This window comes from Ambystoma mexicanum, chromosome 3q, assembly GCF_040938575.1.
Source record: "Ambystoma mexicanum isolate Mex_15411 chromosome 3q, UKY_AmexF1_1, whole genome shotgun sequence".
In the NCBI taxonomy this organism is placed as follows: Eukaryota; Metazoa; Chordata; class Amphibia; order Caudata; family Ambystomatidae; genus Ambystoma; species Ambystoma mexicanum.
Window position 1 is genome coordinate 1,233,717,483 of NC_090926.1, and position 12,317 is coordinate 1,233,729,799.

Consider the following 12,317-nt stretch of genomic DNA (forward strand, 5'->3'; position numbering starts at 1 on the left):
GATGGGAGACAGAACAGGCGAAGTAAAGAAGGAAGAGCCCAGAACGGAAGATGGGAGACAGACCGGAACAGGCGAAGTAAAGAAGGAAGAGCCCAGAACGGAAGATGGGAGACAGACCAGAACAGGTGAAGTAAAGAAGGAAGAGCCCAGAACGGAAGTTTGGAGACAGAACAGAACAGGCGAAGTAACGAAGGAAGAGCCCAGACCGGAAGATGGGAGACAGAACAGGCGAAGTAAAGAAGGAAGAGCCCAGAACGGAAGATGGGCGACACAACAGAACAGGCGAAGTAAAGAAGGAAGAGCCTAGAACGGAAGATGGGAGAACGAACAGAACAGGTGAAGTAAAGAAGGAAGAGCCCAGACCGGAAGATGGGAGACAGAACAGGCGAAGTAAAGAAGGAAGAGCCCAGAACGGAAGATGGGAGACACAACAGAACAGGCGAAGTAAAGAAGGGAGAGCCTAGAACAGAAGATGGGAGAACGAACAGAACAAGTGAAGTATAGAAGGAAGAGCCCAGAAGGAAGATGGGAGCCAGACCAGAACAGGCCAAGTAAAGAAGGAAGAGCCCAGAACGGAGGATGGGAGACAGACTAGAAACGGTGAAGTAAAGAAGGAAGAGCCCAGAACGGAAGACGGGAGAGAGACCAGAACAGGTGAAGTAAAGAAGGAAGAGCCCACAACGGAAAATGGGAGACAGAACAGAACAGGTGAAGTAAAGAAGGAAGAGCCCAGAACGGAAGATGGGAGACAGAACAGAACAGGTGAAGTGAAGAAGGAAGAGCCCACAACGGAAGATGGGAGACAGAACAGGTGAAGAAGGAAGAGCCCAGAACGGAAGCTGGGAGACAGAACAGGCAAAGTAAAGAAGGAAGAGCCCACAAGGGAAGATGGGAGACAGACCAGAACAGGTGAAGTAAAGAAGGAAGAGCCCAGAAGGGAAGATGCGAGGCAGAACAGAACAGATGAAGTGAAGAAGGAAGAGCCCAGGACGGAAGATGGGAGACAGACCAGAACAGGTTAAGTAAAGAAGGAAGAGCCCAGAACGGAAGATGGGAGACGGACCAGAACCGGTGAAGTAAAGACGGAAGAGCCCAGAACGGAAGATGGGAGCGAGACCAGAACAGGTGAAGTAAAGAAGGAAGAGCCCACAACGGAAGATGGGAGACAGAACAGAACAGGTGAAGTGAAGAAGGAAGAGCCCACAACGGAAGATGGGAGACAGAACAGGTGAAGAAAGAAGAGCCCAGAACGGAAGCTGGGAGACAGAACAGGCAAAATAAAGAAGGAAGAGCCCACAACGGAAGATGGGAGACAGAACAGAACAGGTGAAGTAAAGAAGGAAGAGCCCACAACGGAAGATGGGAGACAGAACAGAACAGGTGAAGTAAAGAAGGAAGAGCCCAGAACAGAAGATGCGAGACAGAACAGAACAGACGAAGTGAAGAAGGAAGAGCCCAGAACGGAAGATGGGAGACAGAACAGAACAGGTGAAGTAAAGAAGGAAGAGCCCAAAAGGGAAGATGGGAGACAGACCAGAACAGGTGAAGTAAAGAAGGAAGTGCCCAGAAGGGAAGATGCGAGACAGAACAGAACAGATGAAGTGAAGAAGGAAGAGCCCAGAACGGAAGATGGGAGACAGAACAGAACAGGCGAAGTAAAGAAGGAAGAGCCCAAAAGGGAAGATGGGAGACAGACCAGAACAGGCGAAGTAAAGAAGGAAGAGCCCAGAACGGAAGATGGGAGACAGAACAGAACAGGTGAAGTAAAGGAGGAAGATCCCAGAACGGAAGATGGGAGACAGACCAGAACAGGTGAAGTAAAGAAGGAAGAGCCCAGAACGGAAGATGGGAGACAGACCAGAACAGGTGAAGTAAAGAAGGAAGAGCCCAGAACGGAAGATGGGAGACAGACCAGAACAGGTGAAGTAAAGAAGGAAGAGCCCAGAACAGAAGATGGGAGACAGACCAGAACAGGCCAAGTAAAGAAAGAAGAGCCCAGAACGGAGGATGGGTGACAGACCAGAACCGGCGAAATAAAGAAGGAAGAGCCCACAACGAAAGATAGGAGACAGAACAGAACAGGTGAAGTAAAGAAGGAAGAGCCCAGAACGGAAGATGGGAGACGAAACAGAACAGGTTAAGTGAAGAAGGAAGAGCCCACAACGGAAGATGGGAGACAGAACAGGTGAAGAAGGAAGAGCCCAGAACTGAAGCTGGGAGACAGAACAGGCAAAGTAAAGAAGGAAGAGCCCACAACGGAAGATGGGAGACAGAACAGAACAGGAGAAGTAAAGAAGGAAGAGCCCAGAAGGGAAGATGGGAGACAGACCAGAACAGGTGAAGTAAAGAAGGAAGAGCCCAGAACGGAAGATGCGAGACAGAACAGAACAGATGAAGTAAAGAAGGAAGAGCCCAGAACGGAAGATGCAAGACAGAACAGAACAGATGAAGTGAAGAAGGAAGAGCCCAGAACGGAAGATGGGAGACAGAACAGAACAGGTGAAGTAAAGGAGGAAGATCCCAGAACGGAAGATGGGAGACAGACCAGAACAGGTGAAGTAAAGAAGGAAGAGCCCAGAACGGAAGATGGGAGACAGACCAGAACAGGTGAAGTAAAGAAGGAAGAGCCCAGAACGGAAGATGGGAGACAGACCAGAACAGGTGAAGTAAAGAAGGAAGAGCCCAGAACAGAAGATGGGAGACAGACCAGAACAGGCCAAGTAAAGAAAGAAGAGCCCAGAACGGAGGATGGGTGACAGACCAGAACCGGCGAAATAAAGAAGGAAGAGCCCACAACGAAAGATAGGAGACAGAACAGAACAGGTGAAGTAAAGAAGGAAGAGCCCAGAACGGAAGATGGGAGACGAAACAGAACAGGTTAAGTGAAGAAGGAAGAGCCCACAACGGAAGATGGGAGACAGAACAGGTGAAGAAGGAAGAGCCCAGAACTGAAGCTGGGAGACAGAACAGGCAAAGTAAAGAAGGAAGAGCCCACAACGGAAGATGGGAGACAGAACAGAACAGGAGAAGTAAAGAAGGAAGAGCCCAGAAGGGAAGATGGGAGACAGACCAGAACAGGTGAAGTAAAGAAGGAAGAGCCCAGAACGGAAGATGCGAGACAGAACAGAACAGATGAAGTAAAGAAGGAAGAGCCCAGAACGGAAGATGCAAGACAGAACAGAACAGATGAAGTGAAGAAGGAAGAGCCCAGAACGGAAGATGGGAGACAGAACAGAACAGGAGAAGTAAAGAAGGAAGAGCCCAGAAGGGAAGATGGGAGACAGACCAGAACAGGTGAAGAAAAGAAGGAAGAGCCCAGAACGGAAGATGCGAGACAGAACAGATGAAGTGAAGAAGGAAGAGCCCAGAACGGAAGATGGGAGACAGAACAGAACAGGCGAAGTAAAGAAGGAAGAGCCCAGAAGGGAAGATGGGAGACAGACCAGAACAGGTGAAGTAAAGAAGGAAGAGCCCAGAACGGAAGATGGGAGACAGAACAGTACAGGTGAAGTGAAGAAGGAAGAGCCCACAACGGAAGATGGGAGACAGAACAGGTGAAGAAGGAAGAGCCCAGAACGGAAGCTGGGAGACAGAACAGGCAAAATAAAGAAGGAAGAGCCCACAACGGAAGATGGGAGACAGAACAGAACAGGAGAAGTAAAGAAGGAAGAGCCCAGAAGGGAAGATGGGAGACAGACCAGAACAGGTGAAGAAAAGAAGGAAGAGCCCGGAACGGAAGATGCGAGACAGAACAGAACAGATGAAGTGAAGAAGGAAGAGCCCAGAACGGAAGATGGGAGACAGAACAGAACAGGCGAAGTAAAGAAGGAAGAGCCCTGAAGGGAAGATGGGAGACAGACCAGAACAGGTGAAGTAAAGAAGGAAGAGCCCAGAATGGAAGATGGGAGACAGAACAGAACAGATGAAGTGAAGAAGGAAGAGCCCAGGACGGAAGATAGGAGACAGACCAGAACAGGTGAAGTAAAGAAGGAAGAGCCCACAACGGAAGATGGGAGACAGAACAGAACAGGTGAAGTAAAGAAGGAAGAGCCCAGAACGGAAGATGCGAGACAGAACAGAACAGACGAAGTGAAGAAGGAAGAGCCCAGAACAGAAGATGGGAGACAGAACAGAAGAAGTAAAGAAGGAAGAGCCCAAAAGGGAAGATGGGAGACAGACCAGAACAGGCGAAGTAAAGAAGGAAGAGCCCAGAACGTAAGATGGGAGACAGAACAGAACAGGTGAAGTAAAGGAGGAAGATCCCAGAACGGAAGATGGGAGACAGACCAGAACAGGTGAAGTAAAGAAGGAAGAGCCCAGAACGGAAGATGGGAGGCAGACCAGAACAGGTGAAGTAAAGAAGGAAGAGCCCAGAACAGAAGATGGGAGATAGACCAGAACAGGCCAAGTAAAGAAGGAAGAGCCCAGAACGGAGGATGGGAGACAGACCAGAACCGGTGAAGTAAAGAAGGAAGAGCCCAGAACAGAAAATGAGAGAGAGACCAGAACAGGTGAAGTAAAGAAGGAAGAGCCCAGAACAGAAAATGAGAGAGAGACCAGAACAGGTGAAGTAAAGAAGGAAGAGCCCACAACGAAAGATAGGAGACAGAACAGAACAGGTGAAGTAAAGAAGGAAGAGCCCAGAACGGAAGATGGAGGCAGAACAGAACAGGTTAAGTGAAGAAGGAAGAGCCCAGAACGGAAGATGGGAGACAGAACAGGTGAAGAAGGAAGAGCCCAGAACCGAAGCTGGGAGACAGAACAGGCAAAGTAAAGAAGGAGACAGAACAGAACAGATGAAGTAAAGAAGGAAGAGCCCAGAACGGAAGATGCGAGACAGAACAGAACAGATGAAGTGAAGAAGGAAGAGCCCAGAACGGAAGATGGGAGACAGAACAGAACAGGAGAAGTAAAGAGGGAAGAGCCCAGAAGGAAAGATGGGAGACAGACCAGAACAGGTGAAGTAAAGGAAGAGCCCAGAACGGAAGATGCGAGACAGAACAGAAGAAGTGAAGAAGGAAGAGCCCAGAACGGAAGATGGGAGACAGAACAGAACAGGCGAAGTAAATAAGGACGAGCCCAGAAGGGAAGATGGGAGACAGACCAGAACAGGTGAAGTAAAGAAGGAAGAGCCCAGAACGGAAGATGGGAGACAGAACAGAACAGGTGAAGTGAAGAAGGAAGAGCCAACAACGGAAGATGGGAGACAGAACAGCTGAAGAAGGAAGAGCCCAGAATGGAAGCTGGGAGACAGAACAGGCAAAGTAAAGAAGGAAGAGCCCACAACGGAAGATGGGAGACAGAACAGAACAGGCGAAGTAAAGAAGAAAGAGCCCAGAAGGGAAGATGGGAGACAGACCAGAACAGGTGAAGTAAAGAAGGAAGAGCCCAGAATGGAAGATGCGAGGCAGAACAGAACAGATGAAGTGAAGAAGGAAGAGCCCAGGACGGAAGATGGGAGACAGACCAGAACAGGTGAAGGTAAGAAGGAAGAGCCCACAACGGAAGATGGGAGACAGAACAGGTGAAGTAAAGAAGGAAGAGCCCAGAACAGAAGATGGGAGACAGAACAGAACAGGTGAAGTGAAGATGGAAGAGCCCACAACGCAAGATATGAGACAGAACAGGTGAAGAAAGAAGAGCCCAGAACGGAAGTTGGGAGACAGAACAGGCAAAGTAAAGAAGGAAGAGCCCACAACGGAAAATGGGAGACAGAACAGAACAGGCAAAGTAAAGAAGAAAGAGCCCAGAAGGGAAATGGGAGACAGACCAGAACAGGCGAAGTAAAGAAGGAAGATCCCACAACGAAAGATAGGAGACAGAACAGAACAGGTGAAGTAAAGAAGGAAGAGCCCAGAACGGAAGATGGAGGCAGAACAGAACAGGTTAAGTGAAGAAGGAAGAGCCCAGAACGGAAGATGGGAGACAGAACAGGTGAAGAAGGAAGAGCCCAGAACCGAAGCTGGGAGACAGAACAGGCAAAGTAAAGAAGGAGACAGAACAGAACAGATGAAGTAAAGAAGGAAGAGCCCAGAACGGAAGATGCGAGACAGAACAGAACAGATGAAGTGAAGAAGGAAGAGCCCAGAACGGAAGATGGGAGACAGAACAGAACAGGAGAAGTAAAGAGGGAAGAGCCCAGAAGGAAAGATGGGAGACAGACCAGAACAGGTGAAGTAAAGGAAGAGCCCAGAACGGAAGATGCGAGACAGAACAGAAGAAGTGAAGAAGGAAGAGCCCAGAACGGAAGATGGGAGACAGAACAGAACAGGCGAAGTAAATAAGGACGAGCCCAGAAGGGAAGATGGGAGACAGACCAGAACAGGTGAAGTAAAGAAGGAAGAGCCCAGAACGGAAGATGGGAGACAGAACAGAACAGGTGAAGTGAAGAAGGAAGAGCCAACAACGGAAGATGGGAGACAGAACAGCTGAAGAAGGAAGAGCCCAGAATGGAAGCTGGGAGACAGAACAGGCAAAGTAAAGAAGGAAGAGCCCACAACGGAAGATGGGAGACAGAACAGAACAGGCGAAGTAAAGAAGAAAGAGCCCAGAAGGGAAGATGGGAGACAGACCAGAACAGGTGAAGTAAAGAAGGAAGAGCCCAGAATGGAAGATGCGAGGCAGAACAGAACAGATGAAGTGAAGAAGGAAGAGCCCAGGACGGAAGATGGGAGACAGACCAGAACAGGTGAAGGTAAGAAGGAAGAGCCCACAACGGAAGATGGGAGACAGAACAGAACAGGTGAAGTAAAGAAGGAAGAGCCCAGAACAGAAGATGGGAGACAGAACAGAACAGGTGAAGTGAAGATGGAAGAGCCCACAACGCAAGATATGAGACAGAACAGGTGAAGAAAGAAGAGCCCAGAACGGAAGTTGGGAGACAGAACAGGCAAAGTAAAGAAGGAAGAGCCCACAACGGAAAATGGGAGACAGAACAGAACAGGCAAAGTAAAGAAGAAAGAGCCCAGAAGGGAAATGGGAGACAGACCAGAACAGGCGAAGTAAAGAAGGAAGATCCCAGAACGGAAGATGCGAGACAGAACAGAACAGACGAAGTAAAGAAGGAACAGCCCAGAACGGAAGATGGGAGACAGAACAGAACAGGCGAATTAAAGAAGGAAGAGCCCAGAAGGGAAGATGGGAGACAGACCAGAACAGGTGAAGTAAAGAAGGAAGTGCCCAGAAGGCAAGATGCGAGACAGAACAGAACAGATGAAGTGAAGAAGGAAGAGCCCAGAACGGAAGATGCGAGACAGAACAGAACAGACGAAGTAAAGAAGGAACAGCCCAGAACGGAAGATGGGAGACAGAACAGAACAGGCGAATTAAAGAAGGAAGAGCCCAGAAGGGAAGATGGGAGACAGACCAGAACAGGTGAAGTAAAGAAGGAAGTGCCCAGAAGGCAAGATGCGAGACAGAACAGAACAGATGAAGTGAAGAAGGAAGAGCCCAGAACGGAAGATGGGAGACAGAACAGAACAGGCGAAGTAAAGAAGGAAGAGCCCACAACGGAAGATGGGAGACAGAACAGAACAGGCGAAGTAAAGAAGGAAGAGCCCAGAACGGAAGATGGGAGACAGACCAGAACAGGTGAAGTAAAGAAGGAAGAGCCCAGAACAGAAAATGGGAGACAGACCAGATCAGGCCAAGTAAAGAAGGAAGAGCCCAGAACGGAGGATGGGAGACAGACCAGAACCGGTGAAGTAAAGAAGGAAGAGCCCAGAACAGAAAATGGGAGAGAGACCAGAACAGGTGAAGTAAAGAAGGAAGAGCCCACAACGAAAGATGGGAGACAGAACAGAACAGGTGAAGTAAAGAAGGAAGAGGCCAGAACGGAAGATGGGAGACAGAACAGAACAGGTTAAGTGAAGAAGGAAGAGCCCACAACGGAAGATGGGAGACAGAACAGGTGAAGAAGGAAGAGCCCAGAACCGAAGCTGGGAGACAGAACAGGCAAAGTAAAGAAGGAAGAGCCCACAACGGAAGATGGGAGACAGAACAGAACAGGAGAAGTAAAGAAGGAAGAGCCCAGAAGGGAAGATGGGAGACAGACCAGAACAGGTGAAGTAAAGAAGGAAGAGCCCAGAACGGAAGATGCGAGACAGAACAGATGAAGTGAAGAAGGAAGAGCCCAGAACGGAAGATGGGAGACAGAACAGAACAGGCGAAGTAAAGAAGGAAGAACCCAGAAGGGAAGATGGGAGACAGACCAGAACAGGTGAAGTAAAGAAGGAAGAGCCCAGAACGGAAGATGCGAGACAGAACAGAACAGATGAAGTGAAGAAGGAAGAGCCCAGAACGGAAGATGGGAGACAGAACAGAACAGGCGAAGTAAAGAAGGAAGAGTGCAGAAGGGAAGATGGGAGACAGACCAGAACAGGTGAAGTAAAGAAGAAAGAGCCCACAACGGAAGATGGGAGACAGAACAGAACAGGTGAAGAAGGAAGAGCCCAGAACGGAAGCTGGGAGACAGAACAGGCGAAGTAAAGAAGGAAGAGCCCAGAAGGGAAGATGGTAGACAGACCGGAACAGCTGAAGTAAAGAAGGAAGAGCCGATAACGGAAGATGCGAGACAGAACAGAACAGATGAAGAGAAGAAGGAAGAGCCCAGAACGGAAGATGGGAGACAGAACAGAACAGGCAAAGTAAAGAAGGAAGAGCCCAGAAGGGAAGATGGGAGACAGACCAGAACAGGTGAAGTAAAGAAGGAAGAGCCCAGAATAGAAGATGTGAGACAGAACAGAACAGCTGAAGTAAAGAAGGAAGAGCCCAGAACGGAAGATGGGAGACAGACCAGAACAGGTGAAGTAAAGAAGGAAGAGCCTAAAACGGAAGATGGGAGACAGACCAGAACAGGCCAAGTAAAGAAGGAAGAGCCCAGAACGGAGGATGGGAGACAGAACAGAACAGGTGAAGTGAAGAAGGAAGAGCCCAGAACGTAAGATGGGAGAGAGACCAGAACAGGTAAAGTAAAGAAGGAAGAGCCCAGAACGGAAGATGGGAGACAGAACAGAACAGGTGAAGTAAAGAAGGAAGAGCCCAGAATGGAAAATGGGAGACAGAACAGAACAGGTGAAGTGAAGAAGGAAGAGCCCACAACGGAAGATGGGAGACAGAACAGTTGAAGAATGAAGAGCCCAGAACTGAAGCTGGGAGACAGAACAGGCAAAGTAAAGAAGGAAGAGCCCAGAAGGGAAGATGGGAGACAGACCAGAACAGGTGAAGTAAAGAAGGAAGAGCCCAGAATGGAAGATGCGAGACAGAACAGAACAGATGAAGTGAAGAAGGAAGAGCCCAGAACGGAAGATGGGAGACAGAACGGAACAGGCGAAGTAAAGAAGGAAGAGCCCAGAAGGGAAGATGGGAGACAGACCGGAACAGGTGAAGTAAAGAAGGAATAGCCCAGAACGGAAGATGCGAGACAGAACGGAACAGGTGAAGTGAAGAAGGAAGAGCCCAGAACGGAGGATGGGTGACAGACCAGAACCGGTGAAGTAAAGAAGGAAGAGCCCAGAACAGAAAATGGGAGAGAGACCAGAACAGGTGAAGTAAAGAAGGAAGAGCCCACAACGAAAGATAGGAGACAGAACAGAACAGGTGAAGTAAAGAAGGAAGAGCCCAGAACAGAAGATGGGAGACAGAACAGAACAGGTTAAGTGAAGAAGGAAGAGCCCACAACGGAAGATGGGAGACAGAACAGGTGAAGAAGGAAGAGCCCAGAACTGAAGCTGGGAGACAGAACAGGCAAAGTAAAGAAGGAAGAGCCCACAACGGAAGATGGGAGACAGACCAGAACAGGAGAAGTAAAGAAGGAAGAGCCCAAAGGGAAGATGGGAGACAGACCAGAACAGGTGAAGTAAAGAAGGAAGAGCCCAGAACGGAAGATGCGAGACAGAACAGAACAGATGAAGTAAAGAAGGAAGAGCCCAGAACGGAAGATGCGAGACAGAACAGAACAGATGAAGTGAAGAAGGAAGAGCCCAGAACGGAAGATGCGAGACAGAACAGAACAGGAGAAGTAAAGAAGGAAGAGCCCAGAAGGGAAGATGGGAGACAGACCAGAACAGGTGAAGAAAAGAAGGAAGAGCCCAGAACGGAAGATGCGAGACAGAACAGAACAGATGAAGTGAAGAAGGAAGAGCCCAGAAAGGAAGATGGGAGACAGAACAGAACAGGCGAAGTAAAGAAGGAAGAGCCCAGAAGGGAAGATGGGAGACAGACCAGAACAGGTGAAGTAAAGAAGGAAGAGCCCAGAACGGAAGATGGGAGACAGAACAGAACAGGTGAAGTGAAGAAGGAAGAGCCCACAATGGAAGATGGGAGACAGAACAGGTGAAGAAGGAAGAGCCCAGAACAGAAGCTGGGAGACAGAACAGGCAAAGTAAAGAAGGAAGAGCCCACAACGGAAGAGGGGAGACAGAACAGAACAGGAGAATTAAAGAAGGAAGAGCCCAGAAGGGAAGATGGGAGACAGACCAGAACCGGTGAAGAAAAGAAGGAAGAGCCCAGAACGGAAGATGCGAGACAGAACAGAACAGATGAAGTGAAGAAGGAAGAGCCCAGAACGGAAGATGGGAGACAGAACAGAACAGGCGAAGTAAAGAAGGAAGAGCCCAGAGGGGAAGATGGGAGACAGACCAGAACAGGTGAAGTAAAAAAGGAAGAGCCCAGAACGGAATATGGGAGACAGAACAGAACAGGTGAAGTGAAGAAGGAAGAGCCCACAACGGAAGATGGGAGACAGAACAGGTGAAGAAGGAAGAGCCCAGAACGGAAGCTGGGAGACAGAACAGGCAAAGTAAAGAAGGAAGAGCCCACAACGGAAGATGGGAGACAGAACAGAACAGGCGAAGTAAAGAAGGAAGAGCCCAGAAGGGAAGATGGGAGACAGACCAGAACAGGTGAAGTAAAGAAGGAAGAGCCCAGAATGGAAGATGCGAGGCAGAACAGAACAGATGAAGTGAAGAAGGAAGAGCTCAGGACAGAAGATGGGAGACAGACCAGAACAGGTGAAGTAAAGAAGGAAGAGCCCACAACGGAAGATGGGAGACAGAACAGAACAGGTGAAGTAAAGAAGGAAGAGCCCAGAACGGAAGATGCGAGACAGAACAGAACAGACAAAGTGAAGAAGGAAGAGCCCAGAATGGAATATGGGAGACAGAACAGAACAGGCGAAGTAAAGAAGGAGGAGCCCAAAAGGGAAGATGGGAGACAGACCAGAATAGGCGAAGTAAAGAAGGAAGAGCCCAGAACAGAAGATGGGAGACAGACCAGAACAGGCCAAGTAAAGAAGGAAGAGCCCAGAAGGGAAGATGGGAGACAGACCAGAACCGGTGAAGTAAAGAAGGAAGAGCCCAGAACAGAAAATGGGAGAGAGACCAGAACAGATGAAGTGAAGAAGGAAGAGCCCAGAAAGGAAGATGGGAGACAGAACAGAACAGGCGAAGTAAAGAAGGAAGAGCCCAGAAGGGAAGATGGGAGACAGACCACAACAGGTGAAGTAAAGAAGGAAGAGCCCAGAACGGAAGATGGGAGACAGAACAGAACAGGTGAAGTGAAGAAGGAAGAGCCCACAATGGAAGATGGGAGACAGAACAGGTGAAGAAGGAAGAGCCCAGAACAGAAGCTGGGAGACAGAACAGGCAAAGTAAAGAAGGAAGAGCCCACAACGGAAGATGGGAGACAGAACAGAACAGGAGAATTAAAGAAGGAAGAGCCCAGAAGGGAAGATGGGGACAGACCAGAACAGGTGAAGAAAAGAAGGAAGAGCCCAGAACGGAAGATGCGAGACAGAACAGAACAGATGAAGTGAAGAAGGAAGAGCCCAGAACGGAAGATGGGAGACAGAACAGAACAGGCGAAGTAAAGAAGGAAGAGCGCAGAGGGGAAGATGGGAGACAGACCAGAACAGGTGAAGTAAAAAAGGAAGAGCCCAGAACGGAATATGGGAGACAGAACAGAACAGGTGAAGTGAAGAAGGAAGAGCCCACAACGGAAGATGGGAGACAGAACAGGTGAAGAAGGAAGAGCCCAGAACGGAAGCTGGGAGACAGAACAGGCAAAGTAAAGAAGGAAGAGCCCACAACGGAAGATGGGAGACAGAACAGAACAGGCGAAGTAAAGAAGGAAGAGCCCAGAAGGGAAGATGGGAGACAGACCAGAACAGGTGAAGTAAAGAAGGAAGAGCCCAGAATGGAAGATGCGAGGCAGAACAGAACAGATGAAGTGAAGAAGGAAGAGCTCAGGACAAAAGATGGGAGACAGACCAGAACAGGTGAAGTAAAGAAGGAAGAGCCCACAACGGAAGATGGGAGACA